At 39.3% G+C, this 27,631-nt stretch overlaps 1 protein-coding gene and 2 long non-coding RNA genes across 3 annotated transcripts in view; 2 read left to right on the top strand and 1 right to left on the bottom strand.

The window, feature by feature from the left end:
• LOC126996378 (multiple epidermal growth factor-like domains protein 6) overlaps window positions 1–8,551 on the top strand; it is a 148,968-nt gene extending 140,417 nt beyond the window's left edge. The window contains exon 40 of the mRNA XM_050856746.1: window positions 8,399–8,551. The gene's annotated coding sequence lies outside the window, so the exon portion shown is untranslated. The remainder of the gene's footprint in view (window positions 1–8,398) is intronic.
• A 17,053-nt stretch (window positions 8,552–25,604) lies between these two features.
• LOC126996384 (uncharacterized) lies at window positions 25,605–26,387 on the bottom strand. The gene is made up of 3 exons (XR_007751145.1): window positions 26,275–26,387; window positions 25,851–26,062; window positions 25,605–25,744 (listed from the first exon to the last, which is right to left on the bottom strand). It is a non-coding gene; the product is annotated as an uncharacterized LOC126996384 (long non-coding RNA).
• LOC126996385 (uncharacterized) lies at window positions 25,901–26,789 on the top strand. Its single transcript, XR_007751146.1, has 2 exons — window positions 25,901–26,029; window positions 26,242–26,789. It is a non-coding gene; the product is annotated as an uncharacterized LOC126996385 (long non-coding RNA).
• The last annotated feature ends 842 nt before the right edge of the window (window positions 26,790–27,631 follow it).

Below are 27,631 nucleotides of genomic sequence, written 5' to 3'. Positions count from 1 at the left end.
TGAAACCCACCCCTGGTACCTAATTATCAGCATGTATCGTAGACTTTGGGTGTGTCTCCCCGGAAGCAATCAATGTGCTTTATTGTTGCTTTAGTGCTTTATTATTCTGAAACGGTGCCGAAATAAATAGTTAGAGGGTTTTAAAACGGGTCGTGGAACATAACCCCCTATAATTAATGGGATCATAGGTTCGACATATGCGAATTCACATTATACAAGCTTTTTGCAGAACATAACCCTCGCATATAACGAATACCATGTGGTGTACTTTGATGTAACTGTAGAATGTTTCCTGGGTCGTATATGAACAAAAACCTCACACTAGGCTACTGTTTAATCCCACTCCCCTGGCTTGAGACATTAGAACAGTCCCTCAGCAAGTTTGAATCCCTCTGGTGGGCTGATGTTAACTGTGTAGCAGCGACGGGCCAAATTTGTGGCTTCACCGTGTAGCAGCGACGGGCCAAATTTGTGGCTTCACCGTGTAGCAGCGACGGGCCAAATTTGTGGCTTCACCGTGTAGCAGCGACGGGCCAAATTTGTGGCTTCACCGTGTAGCAGCGACGGGCCAAATTTGTGGCTTCACCGTGTAGCAGCGACGGGCCAAATTTGTGCCATGATATAAACCCCCCAAAATAAATAATACATAATCTGATCACAAATGCTTTGATATATATTATGAAATGGTTTGTGTGAGGGGTGATTTTTTCTCAATTTTCTCACTTAGAGGGACCATTAACCCATACAGTGTGGTCTTTTGTCATAGATAGAGTTTTCTGCATCTCAAAGTTAACCATGTCATACCAGGAAAGGGAAATTTATTTTAATTTTTTAGAGCCTATGTTCTTTCCATTATAAACACTTCTCACAACCCTATAGCTTGAGTAATGTGTATAAGTACTTCTTTACATCACAAGAAAAACTAAAAAATAAACAGTAATTTTAAATACAAGAAAATGGTTGGATCAGGCAGCACTGCTCGCTTCAAGGCCGTCTGTACTACAACCGTAGTTCTCAAAGCTCAACATAATACCGAGGGCTTCGTGGTGCAGTGGTTAACACACTCGGCTCACAACCGAGAGAGCCCGGGTTCGATTCCCGGGCAGAGTGGAAAAATTTGGGTGGCTTTTCCGATACCCTACACCCCTGTCCACCCAGCAGTGTACCAGGTATTAATTGGGGGATGTGTCCCATCTCCTGGGATCTGTTCCATTCTCCTATAAGTCCTTCCCCTTCTGTCTCTCTCCGGCATATGACCACAGATGTTGCGCCACCTAAACAAAACTTTCCCTGTTGCCTTCTCCTATAATTCCTTCCCCTTCTGTCTCTCTCCGGCATATGACCACAGATGTTGTGCCACCTAAACAAAACTTTCCAACTGTTCCCTTCTCCTATAATTCCTTCCCCTTCTGTCTCTCTCTGGCATATGACCACAGATGTTGCGCCACCTAAACAAAACTTTCCAACTGTTCCCTTCTCCTATAATTCCTTCCCCTTCTGTCTCTCTCCGGCATATGACCACAGATGTTGCGCCCACTAAACCAAACTTTCCAACTGTTCCCTTCTCCTATAATTCCTTCCCCTTCTGTCTCTCTCCAGCATATGACCACAGATGTTGCGCCCACTAAACCAAACTTTCCCTGTTCCCTTCTCCTATAATTCCTTCCCCTTCTGTCTCTCTCCGGCATATGACCACAGATGTTGCGCCCACTAAACCAAACTTTCCAACCGTTCCCTTCTCCTATAATTCCTTCCCCTTCTGTCTCTCTCCGGCATATGACCACAGATGATGCGCTGCCCACTAAACCAAACTTTCCAACTTCAACATAGTACTGTGATGCTTCCGACTCTCAGTTTTCATTTCCAATTACTCTGAAGCGTAATTTACAATTCCTTATGCCTTACTGATTATAGAATCGAGGAGTAATTACCTAGAAGAAAGTAACTTACCTTCTTGTATAATGATTTTTGTTGGAATGCAGACAAATTTACAGAAAGGCCCTTTAACATCCATTTAAAACTACCAAGACTTGTCAAATTATTGCTCTTCACTGTCAATGAACAATGTTACATACACAAACAAAAATAAATGGCGCATAAGCCCTCAAAAGAGCTTGCGTATATATAAGTACTAAACACTGCCCTAAGAGGTATGTATATGTATGTACTAAACACTGTACGGGTTTAAAAATCGTGATCCTCGCTGCTACAGGGTTAAAAGTCGCTAAAATACAGTACTTTGATGTGACTGTTGAATGTTTCCTGGGTCATATATGAACAAAAACCTCACACTGGGCTACTGTTTAATCCCACTCCCCTGCCTTGAGACATTAGAACAGTCCCTCAGCAAGTTTGAACCCCTCTGGTGGGCTGATGTTAAGTGTGTGCATCAGTATGAGAAGCTTAAACATTCCACCAGTTGACGCAGGAATTCCTCCCCCTCCTCCCTTCCCTACCCTACCCTCAAGTTTTCTTCTCTCTCCTCCCCTGCTTAAATCTCTCTCCCCAATCCTCCCTCCCTCTCTGCTGAAACATCTCTTCCCCCTTCCTCGCCTGCTGGAATCTCTCTCCAGGCTGTTCTCCCCTCCCTTTTCCCCTCCCCTTTCCTCCCCATACTGTTCTCCCTTCCCCCCCTCCCTCCCTCCCTCCTTGCTGACACCTCTCCCCCCCTTCTCTCCCCTGCTTAAATCTCTCTCCCCTTCTTCCCTTCCTCCCTTACTAAAACATCCCCTCTCTTCCCTAAAATACCTCTTCCCTCTCCCTTTCTTCGTCGTCCTTTCCACTAAAATCCCAGGTAATTCTGCTTAAATCCTTGCCCTTTTCACTAAAATCCCAGTTAATTCCGCATAAATCCTCATCCTTTCCACTAAAATTCCAGTCGTTTCCACAAAAATCATGATTTTGTCCACAAAAAATCCCATTTTTTTCATTAAAATTCTTAGTTCTTATTCTTGTGTGGCTGTAACTGAGTTGTTTCAACTAAAATCCCAATTATTTTCATTTAAATCCTCAGTTCTTAACCTTGTAGCATCGGGGACCCTGTTTATCAATGGTCCCTCTACGTGAGAAAAATGAGAAAAAATCACCCCTCACACAAACCATTTCATAATATATATCAAAGCATTTGTGATCAGTTTATGTATCATCTATTTTGGGGGGTTTATATTATGGCACAAATTTGGCCCATCGCTGCTACATGGTAAAGCCACGAATTTGGCGCGTCGCTGCTACACAGTAAAGCCACAAATTTGGCCCGTCGCTGCTACACGGTAAAGCAACAAATTTGGCCCGTCGCTGCTACTGGGTTAATCTTCCGTGCCTGTAATCCAGTTGTTTCTGCTGAAAATCTTGGTTGCTTCCACTAAAATCCTTCTTACATTTTCTCCCTCTCGGCAACAGCTTTCTCCCTCTCCGTTCCATCCTTCTTGCCTCTTAAACAAGGCGTCACAGTGCAGGGCGGCGTTAACATGAGCCCAATCAGAGTGGGATGGACGCAGGAGAGGTTTGAATTTAATCTGGGTTTTGATGACACAATATTAACTATATCCTGGGATTGGTATTTTAAGACACTTTTGCTTCTCACGTCAACTATGTTCCGTATTTCTGAAGGTCAAAGAGGGGAGCAATCGGGTTCTAATGAGTGTTTCTTCTTGTTCAGGGTACAGAGGAAGGGTCACACTACCACCAGGTCATAAAACTATACTCCTGGAAATGTCAAAGACTCCTAGGAAAGCCTTGCCAAATATGTGTTTCTTTAGGTTCAGGGTACAGAGGAAGGGTCAAACTACCACAAGGGTCATAAAACTACCCCTGGAAATACCCAAACTCCTACGAAAGCCTTGCCAAATATGTTTTTTTAGGTTCATGGTACAGAGGAAGGGTCACACTACCACCAGGTCATAAAACTATACTCCTGGAAATGTCAAAGACTCCTAGGAAAGCCTTGCCAAATATGTGTTTCTTCATGTTCAGGGTACAGAGGAAGGGTCACACTACCACCAGGTCATAAAACTATACTCCTGGAAATGTCAGACTCCAAGGAAAGCCTTGCCAAATATGTTTTTTTAGGTTCATGGTACAGAGGAAGGGTCACACTACCACCAGGTCATAAAACTATACTCCTGGAAATGTCAAAGACTCCTAGGAAAGCCTTGCCAAATATGTTTTTTTAGGTTCATGGTACAGAGGAAGGGTCAAACTACCACCAGGTCATAAAACTACCCCCTGGAAATGCCCTAAACTCCCTTGAAAGCCTTGTCAAATGTTTCTCTAGGTTCACAGTACAGAGGAAGGGTCACACTACCACCAGGGTCATAAAACTACCCCCTGGAAATGCCCTAAACTCCCTTGAAAGCCTTGCCAAATGTGTTGTTTTTAGGTTCATGGTACAGAAGAATGGTCAAACTAGCACCAGGGTCATTAAGTACCACAGGAAACTCCCAAACTACTTCTGAGATATCCTTGCCAAATGTGTTGTTTTTAGGTTCACGGTACAGAAGAATGGTCAAACTAGCACCAGGGTCATAAAACTACTCCTGGAAATACCCAAAACTCCCTTGAAAGCCTTGTCAAATGTGTGTTTCTTTAGGTTCAGGGTACAGAGGAAGGGTCAAACTACCACCAGGATCATAAAACTACCCCCTGAAAATGCATAAAACTCCCTCGAAAACCTTGTCAAATGTGTGTTTCTTTAAGTTCATGGTACAGAAGGATGATCAAACTACCACAAGTGTCCTAAAACTATCCCTGGAAATGCCCCAAACTCCTACGAAAGCCTTGCCAAATATGTTTCTTTAGGTTCATGGTACAGAGGAAGGGTCACACTACCACCAGGGTCATAAAACTACCCCCTGGAAATGCCCTAAACTCCCTTGAAAGCCTTGTCAAATGTGTGTTTCTCTAGGTTCACGGTACAGAAGAATGGTCACACTACCACCACGGCCATAAAACTACTGGAAATACCCAAAACTCCTACAAAAGCTTTGCCAAATGTGTGTTTCTTTAGGTTCATGGTACAGAGGAAGGGTCACACTACCACCTGTGTCTTATAACTACCCCTGGACATACCCTACACACACTCGCCACTCCATTCAGTCACCAAGAGGGTACTTCCATGAGTCCAAAGTACCTTGATTCACTTCCTGATGTCCAGCACTCTATAGTTCTTATCAAAAGTTAGCCTGTTCTCACGCCAAGCATCTGCTAGTTAAGTCTTTCTCCTCGGGTGCACCTTCTGAAAGCCCCGGTCCATGTTCAGGTGTTTCCGTACAGTGCCACTATTCATATCAAAAGTTACCCTGTTCTCACGCCAAGCATCTTTCTTTCTCTTTAAACATGATATTATTGTACCGTGTGGGACCCAGCCTCCTGGTACTGAAGGGAAGTGTGCTGTTACGTATATGCGGTTACAGGTATGTGGTACGTAACATTGGGACCTGTTTGGGTGAGCTACGAGTGCTGATCTTTACTCTCTATCTCCAGAGTCTGTGTAGTCCACTGTAAGTCAGATTATACTGCTTACTGTACCGGGAATGACCTGAATAAAGCCTGTATTCTTGAACTTCATGACACCGCAGTTTGCTTGTTTGAAAAGCTGTTATGACTGTTTCCCAAAGCCGCAGAGAAGGCTAACCGGGTTTTCATGGGTGGTTTAACCGTTCATGGTGCAGAGGGAGTGTAAAACTATCACCAGGGTCACAAACCAGTCCCTGAAACCACTGTAGGATCTATGACGAGAGGCTTCCCAGCTCTTATTATGACTTTTGTAGGGCCGTAGAGAAGATGAACCAGGTTTTCATGGGTAATTTTCAGCCAGTTGAAGATGCGATTAGACCATGTTAAACTATCACCACGGTCACAAAACAGTCCATTGAAAGCCCTGTAACTCCTACCATGAGAGAATTTTCAAGGCGGTGAACTGAGGCGGTTATGTTTAAAAACACTACCAGCTTAATCCCTAAAAGGCAGGAACGTACCATGCAATCGGTTGTCCCTGTACGGTAATGTGACGTCTTCCTGAAAATTGCTCACTTAACATTATTATCAGTATCACGGCTCTCCCTGACCCGGCAGCTTTGTATATACCAGCATTTGTTTATCCATCCTTCTTCTTCAATCTGCCGCAAACTCGATCTCTCTACGTCACGTGGTGTGTGTGTGTGGTAGGCCTTCTTCGTTCTGAGTGCTGCATAGGTTGTGCTTAGCTTGGTGTGGCTAATGTCTCCTCCCTCTCCATCCACTCAATTTGGTAATTTTTTGTCAAATCTGATCATTTTTTGCAAACTACAATATTACGTCAGAAACCGCGAGGACTGAAAAATAATGTCACCTGCCCAAGCTCACACCTTTTACAGGGCCTTCATCATAGGAGTTGTGGGCATTTCCAGGGGTAGTAGTTTTATGACCCTGGTGTTGGTTGTTTAACCCTTCTACTGTACCAAGAACCTCAAATGTTGTATTGGTTGTATTAGTGTCGTATTCAAAAACATTTTGTCCCCTGAGTGAGGTCAACTGACATGGCTTTCATAGGAGTTGCGGGCATTTCCAGGGGTAGTAGTTTTATGACCCTGGTTGTAGCAAGACCTTTCCTCTTTACCATGAACCTATAAAACAAGTCAAAAGAACCCAATTAATCTCCTTTACGGCCTTTGGAAGTAGCTGATGTGAGGAGCGGAAATGTCCGAGGCTCACATTCTTGAAAAAGCCATCCCGAGAGACTTGTATTTAAGGCTTCCGTAGGAGTTTTGGGCATTTCCAGGGGTAGTTTTATGACCCTGGTGATAGATTAACCCGTCCTATGTACCATGAACCTTCAAAACCACTCAATTAGAACCCGATTGATCTCCTTTTTGGCATCTGACAGTCACATTCTTAAAAAATATCGTTCCAAGCGCACACATTTGACAGGCTTTTGTAGGAGTTGTGAGAATTTCCAGGGGCAGTTTGATGACCCAGGTGGTAGTTTTAACTTTCTCCTTACCGTGAATCTTAAAACAAGACTCGTGAGAACTTGATTGATCTCCTTATTGACCTTTGCAAGTAGCTGACGTGAGGGGCGGAAGGGTCTGCCTCATAGATCTTAGGAAGGGAAGTTTGAGACGTACCTTGAATCAGCTCCTTGACGACAGTAGACTCCATGGCTGGCGTTCCTTCCTCCTTGTCTTCCTCAAATTCCAGACTTTCCTCCTCTGTGATGTACCTTTCTCTCAGTTCTAATCATTCCTCCTCTCATACGTACATCCTTCTCGGTAAATCCTTTTCACTGTATCGTATATATAGAGTTCCATTATTTGCTTGTTTCCCTTCCTCATCTCTTAACGTATAAACGAGGCTTACGGCAGAGAAATCCTAAGGCACGATGACCTATTCTTACGTATACTAGAGTACGTTCACACACTGAGAACAGATTACGAGACTTCCAGCCCTCCGCTCATCCTATGCAAGGTTTATTTTCCCTTGCAAGTAACTATATCTTGTTCTTCCTTTCCCCCCTTGCTAACTAGAACATAATTATTGTTATATTGCTCGTCATGATGTACGTTACAAGGGAAAGTGACCCTCCGTCTGCCCCATAAAAGTTGAGCTTCCATTTTGATTCGTCCCTCGTTCATCCTTGGAGGGGTAGTCTGTCTTTCCCAGTGCAAATTAGAGTTAAATTGCTATGTTATGATACTAATTGCGTACAATTTACACAAGGGTCGCCATTCCTAATGTCACCTCACTTCTCTGCCGTACGCCTCAAATATTTTAGTCTGTGATATGTTATCTGCTTTCTCTTTGTCTAAGGTATTATGTCATAGTAATAATCTCATGTCTGTCTGATTTTCTTCTTGGTTGTATATCTAAGGTCTCGTCTTCCTGTCTTTGAGTTCTCATCTTTTAGAGTACTTGTTTCCACGTCTTTTATTTCATATGTTATTATTGTCTCTTAATTTCCATTGCTTTTTCAATGACTTTTGAGCTCTTTATGTATACAATCTCTCCTCTTGTTAGTTCCCTTCGTTGTCTTCTCTTATATCTTGTTTCCAATTCATATATAATTCTTTTTATATTATAAGTTTTTTTTTCTGTATGAAAATTAGTTCCTCCCTTTAATATATATAGAATTAGCTTTTAAAAAAGATCAAAGCAATTAGATATATCAGCTTACAGCTCAAAAACATCTTGAAAAGTAGCCTGAAAAATGTACCTAAGTCAATTATACCTAAAAAAGTGTCCGGGGATTAGCTAAATGGGTTTGGGGCAAGATAAAGTCATAGGTGTAGCCTTTAACTTTATTTATAAGACTTCATAGTACAGATACAGTTCACATCTTCTGTGACTGGCTTACAGAACAGTCCCTTGCAGAGAAAAGTACAAGTCATCAGAGTTGACTAACACGACTTCCTTCCCTCGGCAGAATTGAATGGCTGGCGTCTCGGTCTGCCTGCCTGCGGGACACCGCACACTCTGGAAGAAGAAAGAACACCAAGATGTCAAGTTCCTGCATAATCAGCCTCTTAGTGAAGGAAATGTGCTCTATTTATTTAATAAATGATTGACAAAAAAATAATTTTGTATTTATTTTAGAAAAATTATATGGCTCACTTTTTGCATATGTTGCAATACTATGCAATAAGTTATATATATATATATATATATATATATATATATATATATATATATATATATATATATATATATATATATATATATATATATATATATATATATATATATATATATATATATATATATATATATATATATATATATATATATATATATATATATGCAATATATATATGCAATAAGTTATATATATATATATATATATATATATATATATATATATATATATATATATATATGCATATATATATATATATATATATATGCATATATATATATATATATATATATGCATATATATATATATATATATATGCATATATATAGATATATATATATATATATATATATATATATATATATATATATATATATATATATATATATATATATATATATATATATATATATATATATATATATATATATATATATATATATATATATATATATATATATATCTATATGCAATATATATATATATATATATATATATATATATATATATATATATATATATATATATATATATATATATATATATATATATATATATATATATATATATATATATATATATTGCAATACTATGCAATAAGTATATCATGCAATAAGTTAGCAATAAATATGCCATATATATATATATATATATATATATATATATATATATATATATATATATATATATATATATATATATATATATAACATATCAATATAATAGTAAGTAAAATGTTTAAAGTTCTTAACAAAACCTATTAGAAGAGGAATGGAAAGAGGAGATGAGTAAAAGATGAGTCAAAATGAGTTAAAAGTAGAATCAAAACAAGGAAAAGTTGAGAGGAGGAGCTTGGAGAGAGAGCAGAAGAGAGGAGTGGTAATGAGAGGAGCTGGACGTCTCGTATATTACGCACTGAGGAGGAACAGAATGACAGAAATAACATGGAATGATATACAGACAAAATAATCATTAAGAAAGACACTGAGGTACGACACCTATACGTATAAAAACGAGGGAAAAATCTAACAAATTGCGTCAGAATCTGAGAAACCGAAGCCAACATTACAAAAACTGCCTGGCGTCCAGCCGAGATGGGCACGTGGGACCTTGTATATGTTATAAGCAAGGGTCGGGAGTCTTGAAATGTGTTCTGGGAGGGAAACTGAACCCATAATTTACTGAAGAACAGGTCACTTAAACCCTCTCGGCAGGACGCCTCGTATATAAAACATTACGCACTGACTAGGAACGGACTGATTATGTGTAGAGAGAGAGAGAGAGAAAGTGGGGAGGAGGAAAATACACAATGGAAGGGAGATAAAATGAGAATAATAAATATACGAAGGGAGAGAAAGGTCCAGAGATGGAGGTATAAGGGAGGAAGAAGGATGAAGAGGCAGTCACCTCAGGTAACGTACGGACCCTTGACGAGAGGAACGAAACCCCAGCAAAAAAAAAAACAATGACAAAAGTAAGTACAAGAACTGGAATAGCAGGAGAAAGGAGAAATATAGGAAGATGCGGATACAAGGAGGTTGAGAAAAAGCAACTGGAAAGTGAAATGTGGAGCCGTGTATAGAGGAAGGTTTTACTATTCGAAGAAGAAGAAGTCTGATGAATTCACAGGTGGGAGAGAGAGAGAGAGAGAGAGAGAGATTTATTGAGGAATGACGGAAATAATCAATAAGAAAGACACTGAGGTACTAACAACACCTATACGTAGAGGAGGGAAGTGAGGAGGAGGAGGAGGAGAGAGATTAAGGTAAGTAAAACAGAGGAGACGATGAGGATAAATATAAATAAAAGAAGTAAATAAAGAAGGAAGGATTAGAAATGAGAGAGAGAGAGAGAGAGAGAGAGAGAGAAACACACATCACAGAGGAGGAAAAATTAAGATATGAGAGGAAAGTATGGAATTTGAGGAAGAGAAGGAGGAAGGAACCCCAGCCATGGAGTGTACTGTCGTCAAGGAGCTGATTCAAGGTACGTCCCAAACTTTCCTTCCTGAGATCTATGAGGCAGACCCTTCCGCCCCTAACGTCAGCCTCTTCCAAAGGTCAATAAGATCAATCAAGTTCTCACGTGTCTTTTTTTAAGATTCATGGTAAAGAGAAAGTTAAACACAGGGGTCGGGGTCAGAACCTTGCCCAGACACAGGGTCATATATTTAAACATTCTGTCACCCCAAACTCATATATCTCTACCAACATAATAATTCTACATCATTTTCCTTGCTTTCAAGATGTGTTGTTCTCAGGCCCCGGGAATTGCTGTAGAGAGTTTGTTAAGCCTGTGTTAACCCCTGGACTGTGGACTTCACGGTACATCCCTGCCCTTTACGGGTTAAAATGCCGGCGTTCTTAAACACAGCGCCTCAGTTCGCTGGTTTGTAAAGCCTCACATAGTAGAAGTTGCAGGGCTTTCCATGGACTGTTCTGTGACCCTGGTGATAGTTTTACAAGACTTCTGTACCATGAATGGGAACTCCCCCCCATGAAAATCTGGTTAATCTTATCTGTGGCCTTGGGATATGTTGGAAAGTTTGGTTTAGTGGGCAGCGTTGCGCAACGTCTGTGGTCATATGCCGGAGAGAGACAGAAGGGGACGGAATAATAGAAGAAGGGAACAGACCCCAGGAGGCTGGGTGGACAGGGGCTATGTAGGGTATCGGAAAAGTCACCCAAATTTTTCAACTCCGCCTGGGAATCGAACCCGGGCTCTCTCGGTTGTGAGCCGAGTGTGTTAACCACTGCACCACAGAGCCCCCCTGCAAATATGTGTCCACTGTCAAAGTCTTGTATTGGGAAAGACAGCACTGGATAAGATATTCTACAGATAATAGCAGCTGAAAAGCCTGTCATAGTAGGGATTTGTAGGGTTTCCATGGAGTGTTTCATGGTGATAGCTTTACGTGACTTTTGAACAGGAAAACCCCTCATGAAAAACTGGTTAGTCTTCACTGGGAAGTAGTCGTAATGGAAGTCCATGACTACATGTATGATAATCTTAAAATCTCTAAACATACAGTTCCCTTCACATGCCGTACTGAGCCTTCCCTTAAGGTAGAGCATGGCTGATATTTAGTGAACGGACCAGTGTCACCTGCTACTCCCGATCCCTCACTGTGTGTATCCAAACACCAGAAATTAATCAAGACCAGGAGAGGGTATTCGCCGGCTGCCTGGGATTGAACCCGCGACGGGAGTCACTCCCTACCGAGTCGGCCAAAGAGGTACTACCCCCCTCACAAAGTGGGTTATGGGAGGCTCGTTCATCAGCAGGCATAGTCGCCGCACTACACCAGAATGTTAGACGCCATGTACCATCTGACGCCCTTCCTCACGTGCCAGAACTATCCGTGGGAATGCCAAAAACTCCTCCCAAAGCCTCGTCAAATGTGTTTCTTTAGGTTCATGGTACAGGGGAAGGGTCACACTACCTCAAGGGTCATAAAACTACCCCAGGACATGCCCAAAAAGCCCTACTATGAAAGCCTTACAGAAGTGAGTTTGGGCGTTGAAATGTTTAATAATCGGCCCCTTTAACCTAACCTATCCAAGAGCCAGGAAGGAAGGAAGGAAGGAAGGAAAGAAAATTATTTAACACTCACCAATGGAATGTCTGTCTGTCAGTCTTCCTCTTCCTCTTCTTCCTCTTCTTCTTCTTGTCTCTAAAGATAAGTAAGGATATTAGTATACAGTTGATAATTCATTTTTTGAGGTAATTATAAATTCTTTTCAGGCTAAAATTATAGAAAGATAGAGATATTGAGAGAGAGAGAGAGAGAGAGAGAGAGAGAGAGAGAGAGAGAGAGAGAGAGAGAGAGAGAGAGAGAGAGAGAGAGAGAGAGAGAGAGAGAGAGAGAGAGAGAGAGAGAGAGATGAAAACAATTCACATACAATAGCACTACAATAATGAGAAAATTTAATCATAACTTTAGTAAAACAATCTTTGAATGCATAATATATAACCTAACCTTTGAATATAGTGCATAATAATAATAATAATAATAATAATAATAATTGAAAACAGTTCTTTATTATTATTAGATATGTCTTGGATTTTTTCTTATAGAGTTTCTGATTTGCTTTGGGAATTGATATATTTAAGAACATTGGGAGATGATCTGAGATGGGAAAGTGCAAAATTGTTGGGATGTGAGAGGTATGTTCAAGTAAATTAATGTTAAAATCTCCAATCAGCACTATTTTATTATTTCTTGCTTTCTCTCACAAAAGTTCGTGCAATATGTGTGAGAACTCATCAACTGCAATGTGCTTACTGTTAGGTCTGTAAATCGTGCATAGAAGGAAACCTAATGAGTTTGTTTTTATCCTAATTGTGTTTATTTCTATATCTTCATTTACTATTGTCAAGTCTTTGATTTCCTGAGAATGTATTAGATTGGACACAAATATTGATACCTCTCACTGTTTGCGCATATTTCTGGTTAAATGGTATGAGTGGTATCCTGTAAATTCGTGTAGGTGTTTATTATTGTCTGTAAGCCAGGATTCAGTGGCTGCCAAGATATCAGGTTGTATGTGTAAAGATCTGAGGAGTAGTTGTATATTATCAGATTTTTTTGTTAATGATCTTGAGTTTATGTGCATTATGTTTAAATTATGTGTCTGTTGAGTCTTAATGAGGTTATTATAGGTAACAAGGTCATTATAATTTGATACTGATTCAAAGTCCATGTGGCCGTGTAGTTGATTGATTATCTCCATACTTATGTTATTTGCACTGGCATGTCTGTGTTCATCATCATAAAAGAATGTCTCATAGAGATGGGACATAAGATTAATGGAAGAGGAGTCAGAGAAGAGAATGGAAAGAAAGCAGTAAGATACAAGACTAAGTCTAGCCGCGCCGGGTGGCACTGTGAACATGTTGCTTAAGATAAGTAAAAAAACTTTACAGAAAAGTAATAATGAGTAGAAAGGACAATGACAATCATAATAATTATAATAAAGCAAAAAATAACAATAGTCGCAGTAGCCGTTATAGTATCAATGATATTCAACAATATAATAATAATAATGATAAAATAATAATAATAATAATATAGTATTACTTGTATAGTATTACTTAGTAGTAGTAGTAGTAGTACCTAGTAGTGGTAATAGTAGTAGTAGTAGTAGTAGTAGTAGTAGTAGTAGTAGTAGTAGTAGTAGTAGTAGTAGTAGCAGTAGTAGAAGTAGTAGCAGTAGTAAAAGTAGTAGTAGTACTTAGTATAGTAGTACTTAGTAGTAATAGTAGTATTGATAGTAGTAGTAGTAGTAGTAGTAACAGTAAGACTGATAAATAATGAATAGCATTAACAATGGCAATAGTAATAGTAATAATAATCATAGTAATAATAATAATAATAATAATAATAATAATAATAATTATAATGGTATGAATATTGATGGTGACATTAATATGTAATATGTAATAATGAATATTAATGATGACATTAATAGTAACATTACTACGTAATCTAATGGAAGTAATAAAGTATGAGTGTCATATTGGAGCTTAAAGGTAGATAAAATGATTACTGTAAACTACTGGAATGTGCCTTATGGCATAAATCATTATGGTGAGGAGACTGAAGCAAAACTAGAGTGACTCAAGACAGGTGTCCTTCATGTCAGGGTACTCATCCAGGAAGGTGATCAGTGTCTGCTGATCAATTATTTCATGCTTGATGGTAAGTAAGTAAGTAAGTAATGTTTATTGCCATAATATACACACATTGATATATACATATAAATATAATTATAATTCTGGCAACGAATCTAGCCTGTCAAGCCGAAGCTTCCCGACAGACTGTATATTTATTTCATTGCACTATTATTATCTTTCTAAAGGTTGCAGATAGCTCCCAACCATAAAGCTAAATACAAATATACAATAAATAACAACATTAACTATAATACCAGATGAAGTTATAATAGTTATATCTAAAATGTTAACTACAATAACAACTACAACAGCATCAACAATAATAATAATAATAACAATAATAATAATAATAATAACAATAATAATAATAATAATAATAATAATAACAATAATAAAAATAATATGGACAATAGTACTATGCAATTCACTGATTAGATTTAATAATGTAAATTTGTGTTCATGTTTCAGGAATAAATTATAATTTTAACCGTGATTGTTTTGGATTGCAAATAAGTGTGTTTTTACTGACTTTTTAAATAGAGAGAAATTATTACTATTAAGGAGATTTTTTATTTCTACTGGCAAAGAATTCCAAACTTGAGGTCCTGAGCATAAAATACTATTTCTGAAAAGAACTGTCCTGAACTGTGGAGAGATAAGGTTTATATTGTTCCTGCGCGTATTATGCAATGTATTAATAACTTGAAAAGGATGAGTTCCATGCATCAGTGCGAGTTTTTTATAAATAAATAATAGTAGAAAATAACAATGAATGTTTTTAAAATTAAGAAATCTATGTGTGGAAAATACGTTATGTGTGGAATCAAACTTGTTCATATAAAACATACACCTAAATATCTTATTTTGAGAAACCTGAAGATTTTTAAGAAAGGAAGGCCACGTACACGCCCACACAGATACACAATAAATGAGATGCGGGTAACAAAGTGTATAATAAATACTGATAAGTGCTTCTTGTGTAAGGCTATTTCTTATTCGATACAGTATGCCACATATCCTAGATAGTTTATTTGCAACAGAATTAATTTGGTATTTCCAATTGACATTTTGATCTATGAAAACACCCAAAAACTTAGTATAAGAAACTCGTTCAAGTACTTTTCCTTCAAGTGTTATAGGTGGCATGTTAGTAGTGACTGATCGGTTTTGAAAGATAATGTATTTTGTTTTAGTGATATTTAACCTTAACTTATTATGTTTAAGCCACATATTAATTGAATTGAGCTCATTATTAATGTTTATATGCAAACGATTTATATTTTTATCATCTAATAGTAAATTAGTGTCGTCAGCATAAATGGTATACTTAAATTTATTACTAGCATTGACAATATCATTAATATAGATGAGAAAAAGTATAGGTCCTAGGATAGATCCTTGCGGTACACCCTTGTTGATAGGCTTGAAAGAAGAATATTTAGAATTACAGTAAACAGCTTGAAATCGATTTGTTAAATAATTTTTGAATAATTCTAAAGGAACTCCCCGAATCCCAAAATTACTAAGTTTACTTAAAAGAATTTTATGACATAGCGAATCAAAAGCCTTAGAAAGATCTAAAAAAATTCCAACTAAATAATGTTTCTTTTCCAGATATTTATACACATTATTGGTAAACTGAAATATGGCCGACTCAGTAGAGCGCCCTGGTCTAAAACCATGCTGACAATTCGAAAATAAATTATTTTTCTCAATGAAATTTACAAGACGAGTGCATATCACTTGTTCAAAGACTTTACTGAACACAGGAAGAACTGATATAGGTCTGTAGTTATTGACATCATCTCTATTATCTGACTTAAATAATGGAATAATTTTAGCTTTCTTAAGTTCGTCCGGAAAAACTCCTTTCTTTAATGTGAGGTTAACTATGTGTGTTAATGGCAAGGAAATTATGCTGGCAGTTTGTCTTACGACCAAGGGAGAAATTTCATCAAAACCAGATAATGTACCTTTTAATGTCTTAAGAAAGTTTTCAATTTCTATCTGTGTAGCTGGTGATAAGTATACCGAGTAATTAGGTGAGTTGTGTAAATATGTCATATATTCATCCCCTACTATATCATGATCTAGCCCCCCAGCCTTCAAAAAATGGTCATTAAATGTTTCAGAAATGTCAGTACAATGTGGCTTTAATTCAATAACTGTATGTTTAGCACCTGTGCATCTACCAAGAATAGTATTAATGGATCTCCAGTGTTGTTTTGGATTACCTTGGCTATTAAGTAACTGCTCTTGGTTATACTTCTTCTTGGCTAATTTTAAAAGTGACGTTAATTTATTTCTATATATTCTATAAGGCTCCTTAAACGTTAAAGGCCATTTATGAGCTAGTTTTTCAAGTCGATGTTTTCTCTAATACTATTCTTAAGAGCTAGAGTAATGTGTGGACTACGTTCCTTTTAAAACTAAATTTAATTTTTCTTTCCGGAAAACACTTATCAAAACATGTTTTAAATTTACTGTAAAATAAGTTGTAGGCCTCATTAGCACATATACAATTTAATGTGTCACTCCAATTAGTTTGTGAGAGACTATTACTAAATTTTTCAAGGAGTCCTGATTAAATATTCTTTTAGTTACGTAAGTGGGAGAAGGATGACGATATTTATCACATTTAAATACAGAGATTACTGGGTAGTGGTCACTGATATCTGTCTTTAATATATAATTGGCAGTATTACTTTCAATCTGAGATGACCAAACATGATCAATTAACGTGGATGAAGTTGAAGTTACTCGAGTAGGCAAGGTAGATAGAGGAAATAAAGAATAGCTGTACATTATATTAATTAAATCCTGCACATTGTCATTATTACATTGTAACAAATCTATGTTTAAGTCTCCAAACACAAAAACCTCCTTGTAATTTTTATCTTTAATTAGGGATAAGATTTCATTAAGTGAATTGTGAAAATTATTTATACTGCTTTGAGGTGGTCTGCAAATACAAAGAAATAAATAGGTATTAGCATTACATATTGCTTCGATTCCCAAACATTCCATAAAAGGTTCCAATTTAGAAAATTCATTGATCACAGAAGATTTGTACTTACTAGAGATATAAATGGCCACTCCCCCACCAAACCTGTTTCTGTTATTAGTGAACATTTCATATTCCGGTAGTCTGTACAGTGGAGAAATATAGTAAGTAATGTAAGTAAGTAATGTTTAAGTAAGTAATGTTTATTGCCATAATATATACACATTGATATATACATATATATATATAATTATAATTCTGGCAACGAATCTATCCTGTCAAGCCGAAGCTCTTACCGACAGATATATTATTTACATTATATATTTATTATTCTAAAGGTTGCAGGTTGCAACTCCCTAAACCAAAACAAAATAACAATATACAAATAAATACAATATTAACTATAATAAAAGATGAAGTTATAATAGTTAAATCTAAAACAAATATCTACATCTAAGCGGGTTTCTGTTAATCCTATGACATCAAATTTAGTTTGGCACGAAAGGACAGTGTCTACAAAGTATTGGAAATTCGATGAGATGGATCTAATATTCAGTGTTAATAAATATAATTCACTATTATTAGTAGAAAAAGGAAAGCTATCCAGATAAATATATTCAGATTTAGACAAATTTAAATTTCTTGCTCTTAAATAAAACTGAGTTACATCAAGATCGTTATTATAATTTCTATCTTCTACACTAAGTGGATGGAAAGCATGTAGGTCTTGATTTTGTGTATTATTGACATTAAAACAATGCAACAAATCTTCATTGTTAATAGAGGCAAAAGGGAAAATATAATCTATTGGTGGAGGCATATTATCGTTAGTAGTAGTAGTGGAAGTAGTAGTAGTAGTAGTGGAAGTAGTAGTAGTAGTAGTAGTAGTAGTAGTAGTAGTAGTAGTAGTAATAGTAGTAGTAGTAGTAGTAGTAGTAGTAGTAGTAGTAGTAGTAGTAGTAGTAGTAGTAGTAGTGGTGGTGGTATATTGAAGCGGTTATAGTGATAGTAGTAGTAGTAGTAGTAGTAGAAAATAGTAGTAGTAGTATTTGTGGTAATCGTTGTAGTTTCTGTAGTAGCAGGAGAAGAGGTATAGAAGTAGTAGTAGTAGTAGTAGTAGTAGTAGTAGTAGTAGTAGAAGTAGTAGTAGTAGTAGTAGTAGTATTTGTCCTGAGCCTGACAATTATTTTTCCATCCTTGGTGTGGCATTGCTGGAATTTGTTTCTGTGAGCTCGTCGGATGTTTAACACCTGCTTGAAGAGAAGGAGTCGTTTGGGTGTCAGGCTCTCGTTGATGTACAGTTGAGGCTTCATTTGGATACAAGCCCCAACCAGGTCGTGCTTCAGGGTTCTGCTGCAGAGTTTCACTATGATCGGTCGTTTGCGTTGGGAGTTTGGTGGTCCAATCCTGTGTGCAATATTAATGTCCGATACACTGATGTTTAATTTCAGGTGGTCTTTGAATGCGTTCGTGATGACGGTAGAGGTTTTCGTGTGGTGTTTCGTCAGGCAATGATGGACCGCTCACAATGATGGTGTCACGACGCTCATATTGGTCGACACCATCTATGCTTGTTTCTAGTTCTTGCACTTTTTCTTTTAACCCAACTATTTCTCCACTTAGCTTTGTTATTTGCAAGTCTTTCTTTATGAGTTCTTCCTTCAGTAATTCAGTTTCGAGTTTCATTTTCTTTGAGATCACAAGAGTAATCATTTTCACTAGGGTTTTTTATTCTTCGGATAGGGAGTCGAGTAGCTGGTTCACCTCCCGATTCTCAGGATCATGGTCGTCACTGCTGGTGCTTGATTGTTGTAGTTGTAGATTTAGTGGCAACTGCTGTTGGTCACTGGAGCGCTGATTAGGATTCTTTGACGCAGCAGAGGCACTGCGAGTGTCAGGCATGGTAGTATCACTTAACAACAGTTGCCTGAATATCACTAGGTCAGCACATATAACAGTTCTGTCACAAACTTGCAGCACTGGAAATCACAACAGTGTACATGTGTTGTGTGTCATCAGGACGTCATAGTACAGTAGTCACGCCATGCCCGGAGCAGCCAACATGGACTTAAAGATGTGTAATTTCTGTCAGGATTAGAGGAGGTCGAGAGCCACGTTCGATTGCCACGGTGTCCAAACAGAGAGTGAGGGAGTTAGGAAGGAGAGATTGGAGGAAAGGAGAAAAGATTGGAGGGAAGGAAAGATTGGAGGGGTAGAGGGAGTTAGGAAGGAGAGATTGGAGGAAAGGAGAAAAGATTGGAGGGAAGAAGGAAAGATTGGAGGGAAGGAGGAAAGATTGGAGGGGTAGAGGGAGTTAGGAAGGAGAGATTGGAGTAAAGGAGAAAAGATTGGAGGGGTGGAGGAAAGATTGGAGGGGTGGAGGGAGTTAGGAAGGAGAGATTGGAGGAAAGGAGAAAAGATTGGAGGGAAGAAGGAAAGATTGGAGGGAAGGAGGAAAGATTGGAGAGAGTTAGGAAGGAGAGATTGGAGGGAATTGGGGAGAAGAGATTGGAGGGGTGGAGGGAGTTAGGAAGGAGATTGGAGGAAAGGAGGAAATATTGGAGGGAAGGAGGAAAGATTGGAGGGAGTTAGGAAGGAGAGATTGGAGGAAAGGAGAAAAGATTGGAGGGGTGGAGGAAATTGTGGAGGAGAGATTGGAGCAATGTTAAGTGAAATTCTGGTGTATAAGCTCTCACAAAATCTGTCACTAGTAAAACTGGAAACAATAATTTAATCTCTGCCTCCATGAAATATATTACATAAACAGACAAATATGAAAGCTCTAGAGTCAGAATAAGTGACGTCACCTGCTTGGTGTAGTAGAAATACGCTTACTCATTGAATATGCCAACAGCTACATATGAAAGCATCACAGGACTTAGCACAGGGGGGAGTTTGGAAAAAGTTTGATGTAGTCGGCGCAACATCTGAGGTCACTTGCCGGAGAGAGACAGAAGGGGAAGGAATTATAGAAGGGAACAGACCCCAGGAGACGGGACACAACCCCCGATTAATACCTGGTAACCACTCACTGCTGGGTGGACAGGGGCGTAGGGTATCGGAAAAGCCGCTCAAATTTTTCCACTCCGCCCAGGAATTGAACCCGGGCTCTCTCGTCGGTGGAAAATGGCAAAATGAGCGTTATGGCGAGTCCATTGGAGGCACCAGCGTACCACCCCATACGAACTCAAAGTCTAGACAAATCTGTGTTTCTTTAAGTTCTTGTTACAGAGGAAGGGTCACACTACCACCAGGGTCATTAAACTAGCCCTGGAAATTCCCCAAACTCCTATGAAAGTCTAGACAAATGTGTGTTTCTTTAGGTTCATGGTACAGAGGAAGGGTCACACTACCTCCAGAGTCATAAAACTAGCCCTGGAAATGCCCCAAACTCCAATGAAAGTCTTGACAAATGAGTTCCTTTAAATTCTTGGTACAGAGGAAGGGTCACACTACCACCAGGGTCATTAAATTAGCCCTGGAAATGCCTCTCAAAGCTCCTATGAAAACCTCAAATATGTAAACTGCTGAAGGGTTTCAATAATCTGGCTTTTTATCCTAATCTATCCAAGAGACAAGAAGGAATGAATGAATGAAGGAAGGAAGGAAGGAAGGAAGGAGAGCTCGTTAACCATTTTAGAAAAAATAAATTAACACTCACCAATGGGCTCCTCCTGTGTTCCTCGTCTTCTTCTTCCTCCTCCTCCTCTTCTTCGTTTGGTAGTGTCTGCAAATCAAGTTCGGTGTCAATTAACTGTGTAAACATTAACACACTTTTTTTTTACAGTAAACAGTTCAAGAAAAAAAAAAGGAACCAGTAATGAAAAAAAGCCCGTCACTCCAAAAAGATATCATTATAAATTGTGCGCAACAACTTCAGCGTGCGATGGTGTACCCAGTGCAGTCCAGCCCAGTATCACAAGTCTACAACAAAATGACCTGACCTGTCTCCCAAAACCTAGTCCTGATTTGAGTATGTAATGACCTAGCCACCGTAGTAACCTGTCCCAAACATTCATAACAGCTTTTCAAATGAGCAGAGTGCGGCGTCATTACGTTCAAGGCTTTATTCAGAAGGTAATTCCTAACCTATACAGCACACTTCCCTTCAGTACCAGGAGGCTGCCGTGTCCCCACACGGCACAATGATACGCTGTTTAACCCTTCAACTAACACGCTGTATGTATCCCACCATTGCCTGGAAGAGTGAGCGTAATGGGGGAGGAATGGGCACCTTGGGGAGGGCCTGGACCCCATTAGAGTAAACCCCATTGACTCTACTGTTTGGCAAGTGCAATTTAGCTTATCCGAAGGGTTTGGCGGCCCCAGTCAAGTGCGATATATGAGGTACAGTCAACGTTGCCAGCTTACCATGAACCACCGTGAACATATATCGCATCTTTTTTATTTTTTACTCATAAGTATTGACACAAAAGCATCAATACTTGACACTAATAACATTAACTTTAATTTTAGGGCATTATTGGTGCTTGTACAATAGTTTTAGGGTCTTGAAACAATATATGCAATGATTTGAGTACATGGCAACGCTGGGTACAGTGTTGCTGTGATGGGTATACTGTGGACTTATAATAATGTAATATGGCAGTGTACAATTTAGGACAGTCATGGCACACACCCATTGTAGCTTAGGGGCGGGATTCATCAAACCATTTACCGGACCTCTGTCTGGTAAGTCTCGCGGTATCTCCGCCCACCCGGTAAATCGGCATTCATCAACCACTTACCGGAGCCGTGGTAAGGCCAAAAGTTACTGCGGCTCCGAGCACCCGTAACTGAGTTACCACAGGCGTGGTAAGTGCTTAGACACTGCCGTGGCTCATGTTCGGAGGCGATTTTGAGCCAATGTATTTTTTACCTCGTAACGTGCCCTACACCATCAGAAGCAGAAAAGTATGCAGATTTAGGATCTGGGCTTATAGAAGCGATGTGACGAAAACCAGCTGAGTACGAAGGAGTTGAAGAGAAATAAATGCAAGAAAATGTGTACTCCCTATTCATTTAACTTTGATTTTCGTATGTGTATTTACACATTATTGTTACAATTTTATGCTAGTGTGATGCAGAATTTTCTCAAGAAGATGATGGTGGTCTACATTTTTCTCAAAAATGAATGTTGGGGTCAGGAAACGGGGTGGGAGTGAGGTGTGTGAAGTCGTCGGTTTGGGATGAACTGGGCACACCCGTGCACAGCCTCAGGCTGGCTTCACTTGCAGGCCGCACTCTATAGTATGTAAGTCTGTGGAACTGTCCACCCACATGACTTTTCCCTACTTGTTAAAACACTGCAGAGGGAATAATGTTCTGCCTGTGACAGTCACCTCCCGTCTCAAGTCTCCAATATTCTTGCTGTGGAGTTTAATGTCGTAAAATTTTGCTCTGACCTCCTCCACACTACTCACGAAGCCACTTGATCACGCCATTCACCTCAGCAGCCACAACTTCCCACGCCCACACCCATTGCTTGGCTGCACCAGTGAGGCATGATGACAATGGCCCCCTAGTCAGTTTTGGTTGCGAGGGGTGAGTATGGGCAAACATTAGAATAATACCCAATCTTGTGATAGCGAGGCACGCAGCTGGCGTTGGCGATGGAAAACTATGTAGGTAACATACAAAAATGTTCAGAATATTGCTAGGCTACATAAGCAAGTATATTTTTATTTCAAGAATAAATATACAAGTAACGGCATTCATTCGTAAAAAACGCCACATCTAATTGAGGGATCACCACGCTAATTATTTGTTTTAAGGCAGTATTTACGCCTGTACAATACACATGTCTTGATTTTGAAGTCTGTGTATTAGTAAACAAACGACACGTGAAAGCTGAAATACAGCATCAAAGGTCGCACGTGATTGGCTATCCAGCCCAACCAATTGTTGCTAGGGTGCGAGTTACCGGAGCGTTACCATACTGTTGATGAATGCCGTGTTTGAAAGATGCCGCAGCTCTGGTAGCGCTCCGGTAAATGTGAGAGATACCAAAGGCGTGGTTGGTAAGATTGATGAATCCGGGCCTAGGGCGGCATTCTGAGCCCCTCAAGTTAACCAATTTTAAAGGCCGAAAAGGTGGTCAGTCGGTTTCTAATGAGTGTTTTCTTAGGTTCATGGTACAGAGGAAGGGTTAAACCACCACCTGGGCCAACCCCTGGGAATGCCTATGACTCCTAGGAAAGCCGTCTTGTCTTGGCTATATTTAAGAATGTGACCATCAGACACTTCTACCTTTCACATCAACTATTTCCAAAGGACAAAAAGGAGACTAATTAGACTATTGAGTGTTTCTTTTAGGTTCATGGTACATAGGAAGGGTTATTAAACCACCACCTGGGTCATGAAGCTAGTACCCCTGGAACGACCTCAAACTCCAACGAACGCCTTGTTAAATGTGTGTTCCAGGAGGGCAATTAATAAGACTATGACCTGACCCTCACATCAACTATTTCCAAAGGCCAAAAAGGAGAATAATTAGGTTCTATTGAGTGTTTCTTTTAGGTTCATGGTACATAGGAAGGGTTATTAAACCACCACCTGGGTCATGAAGCTAGTACCCCTGGAACGACCTCAAACTCCAACGAACGCCTTGTTAAATGTGTGTTCCAGGTGGGCAATTAATATGACCTGACCCTCACATCAACTATTACTCCTTGACGATTTAGACTCTTTCAAAGTATATTGGATGACAGATAGATAGATAGATAATAGATAAGATACATATACAAAAATAAACACATAGATTTACACATAGTTGAAATATACATACATATTAAAAAGCAGTGTACAATTTTACCAAATATAGATTATATAGTAATTAGGAGACACTGTATCTGTTACCTATATTTATCTATTGTACCATTATCTAGCACCTTTTATGACACCATGATAACACTCCTCCTGGGAACAGAGAGTGGAGGAAAGATTGGAGGGAAGGAAGAAAGATTGGAGGGAGTTAGGAAGGAGAGATTGGAGGAAAGGAGAAAAGATTGGAGGGAAGGAAAGATTGGAGGGGTGGAGGGAGTTAGGAAGGAGAGATTGGAGTAAAGGAGAAAAGATTGGAGGGAAGGAGAAAAGATTGGAGGGGTGGAGGAAAGATTGGAGGGGTGGAGGAAAGATTGGAGGGGTGGAGGGAGTTAGGAAGGAAAGATTGGAGGAAAGGAGAAAAGATTGGAGGGAAGAAGGAAAGATTGGAGGGAAGGAGGAAAGATTGGAGGGAAGGAGGAAAGATTGGAGGGAGTTAGGAAGGAGTGGTTAGGTGGTGCTACTTTGGCTCGTTATCTACAAGAACAAAAATATCTACACCATACTTTGGCTTGTTATCTATAAGGAAAAGTATCTACACTGTAGAAATTTTATTTTGTAATGATATCTACATGGTAAAACATAATTAAAACACTTTTGGTTTTGGTTTGGTTATGTTACGTCTGCTTAGGTTAGTTACTTATAATGTACACTTTCATATTATGGTTCAAGTGCATTTATTTTTGCCCTTTGCCCACAGTTTGGAAGAGTACATGATATTTTGAAGTGGCAGAGCTAAAATATTTACCAAAAATTTTGTAAATATTCGTCCTTGGGGTGTTTTATCCTCTACTCCCCCTTTTTTTATCACACTGAAAAGGAGAATGATCAGCTGGGAGGGCTGCATGTCAAAAATGCCCAGGAGAAGATTAAAGAAACACTGGTACATTGGTTAGCAGGTTCAGCAGCAAATCCCTGTGTCCGTGTATGAATCTCAGCTTGATTAGTCGACACGCAGCTCACCCAGCTGTTCATGGACCCTTTTGGGCTGACCAACTAATGGGTATCTAGGAAAACTTTGGGAAGATAAACTGTGGGTAGCAGGAATATCACACTGGCCCTGTCATTATTATTATTACCCACCACAGACTCAAGGACAAGTAAGGCGGACAAACACAGAGGCCGCACGCAGCTTTGAGGAATGCCCACAACTTTACCTGGAGACGAGGTAATCCTGAAAACATGATTTATCTCGAGAAAAACGACTTTGGTCGCCGTACAGTTCATGGTACGCGCCGAGAAATCACGTGACTTTGTTTACGTTTTCACGCTCACGCTCGCCAACCTCGCCCGACCAGTTATACCAACACTGCCGACGATTTAGGTTCGGTGCGGGTCTCGTTGGGGAGCGTAAATCTTTGAGTGTAAGACGGGCGCCTGGCTCTCGTACGCCAGCCAACAAACCTGGTGCGCGTTTTCGTTTTGCCGCTCCTGAAAGGACTGTAAGACCGGCCCTAGGAGTCTGACATTTCCAGGAGTATAGTTTTATGACCAGGTGGTAGTTTGACCCTTCCTCTGTACCCTGAACCTAAAGAAACACATATTTGGCAAGGCTTTCCTAGGAGTCTTTGACATTTCCAGGAGTATAGTTTTATGACCAGGTGGTAGTTTGACCCTTCCTCTGTACCCTGAACCTAAAGAAACACATATTTGGCAAGGCTTTCCTAAGAGTCTTTGACATTTCCAGGAGTATAGTTTTATGACCAGGTGGTAGTTTGACCCTTCCTCTGTACCCTGAACCTAAAGAAACACATATTTGGCAAGGCTTTCCTAGGAGTCTTTGACATTTCCAGGAGTATAGTTTTATGACCAGGTGGTAGTTTGACCCTTCCTCTGTACCCTGAACCTAAAGAAACACATATTTGGCAAGGCTTTCCTAGGAGTCTTTGACATTTCCAGGAGTATAGTTTTATGACCAGGTGGTAGTTTGACCCTTCCTCTGTACCCTGAACCTAAAGAAACACATATTTGGCAAGGCTTTCCAAGGAGTCTTTGACATTTCCAGGAGTATAGTTATATGACCAGGTGGTAGGTTGACCCTTCCTCTGTACCCTGAACCTAAAGGAACACATATTTGGCAAGGCTTTCCTAGGAGTCTTTGACATTTCCAGGAGTATAGTTTTATGACCAGGTGGTAGTGTGACCCTTCCTCTGTACCCTGAACCTAAAGAAACACATATTTGGCAAGGCTTTCCTAGGAGTCTTTGACATTTCCAGGAGTATAGTTTTATGACCAGGTGGTAGTTTGACCCTTCCTCTGTACCATGAACATGAAGAAACACTCATTAGAACCCGATTGCCCCCCTCTTTGACCTTCAGAAATACAGAACATAGTTGACATGAGAAGCAAAAGTGTCTTATAATACCAATCCCAGGATATAGTTAATATTGTGTCATCAAAACCCAGATTAAATTCAAACCTCTCCTGCGTCCATCCCACTCTGATTGGGCTCATGTTAACGCCGCCCTGCACTGTGACGCCTTGTTTAAGAGGCCCCCGAGCCAAGAAGGACGGAACAGAGAGGGAGAAAGCTGTTGCTGAGAGGGAGAAAATATAAGAAAGATTTTAATGGAAGCGGCCAAGATAGATAATGGAGAGAGAGAGAGAGAGAGAGAGAGAGAGAGAGAGAGAGAGAGAGAGAGAGAGAGAGAGAGAGAGAGAGAGAGAGAGAGAGAGAATTACCTCCACTAAAAATGATCCACAAAGTCTAAATGGATGTATATAATCCCCCCTTTGCGCCCATGGACCCCCCTAACGAAACAGACCAGCTATAGTGTAAGCTATCTAATGGGGGCCTTCTCCCCCTCAACAACTTAAGAAAACTACAAAAAAACATCACACTTTCCCTCCTTATTATGAAAATTCCTTGATTGCTCGTTAACCATTTTAGAAAAAAATAAATTAACACTCACCAATGGGTTCCTCCTGTGTTCCTCGTCTTCTTCTTCCTCCTCCTCCTCCTCTTCTTCGTTTGGTAGTGTCTGCAAATCAAGTTTGGTGTCAATTAACTGTGTAAACATCAAGCAGGTGAAGTCACTCAAATTTATCTATTTGTATATATTTCATGGTGGCAAAATTTAAATTATCAGTTTCATTTTCACCAGTGACACGAATTTGTGGCTGTTTTTCACAATAGAATTTCACTCTAATAAGTGAATCAGACCCCACAGAGATATTACCAGAGTGTGTAGGAATGAATACAAAGATAACCACATACTTTGATTTAACTCTAGGATGTCTCGTGGATCATCAATAAATAAAAACAAAATATCTGGACAGGCCACTCTTGAGCCCGTTACCTTCAATGACACCCCAAAACAGTCCCTGCGCCAAGTGTGTACCCCATATTTTGGTTGTGTTAGGTGTGCCTATTAGCAACTACTACTATTTTTACTGAACGAGGGACACATGATCCATATAAACCATTAATACTACCTAATAATATTAAACAAATTATATACGTGCTACCAGGGAATCATGAGGATTAATGTTATTGTAATTCTCACGTTTACTCAACCCT

The sequence above is a fragment of the Eriocheir sinensis genome, chromosome 10 (assembly GCF_024679095.1).
Source record: "Eriocheir sinensis breed Jianghai 21 chromosome 10, ASM2467909v1, whole genome shotgun sequence".
NCBI classification, from domain to species: domain Eukaryota; kingdom Metazoa; phylum Arthropoda; class Malacostraca; order Decapoda; family Varunidae; genus Eriocheir; species Eriocheir sinensis.
The sequence above is the reverse complement of the archived record's forward strand: the minus strand, read 5'-3'. Positions and strand labels throughout refer to the sequence as shown.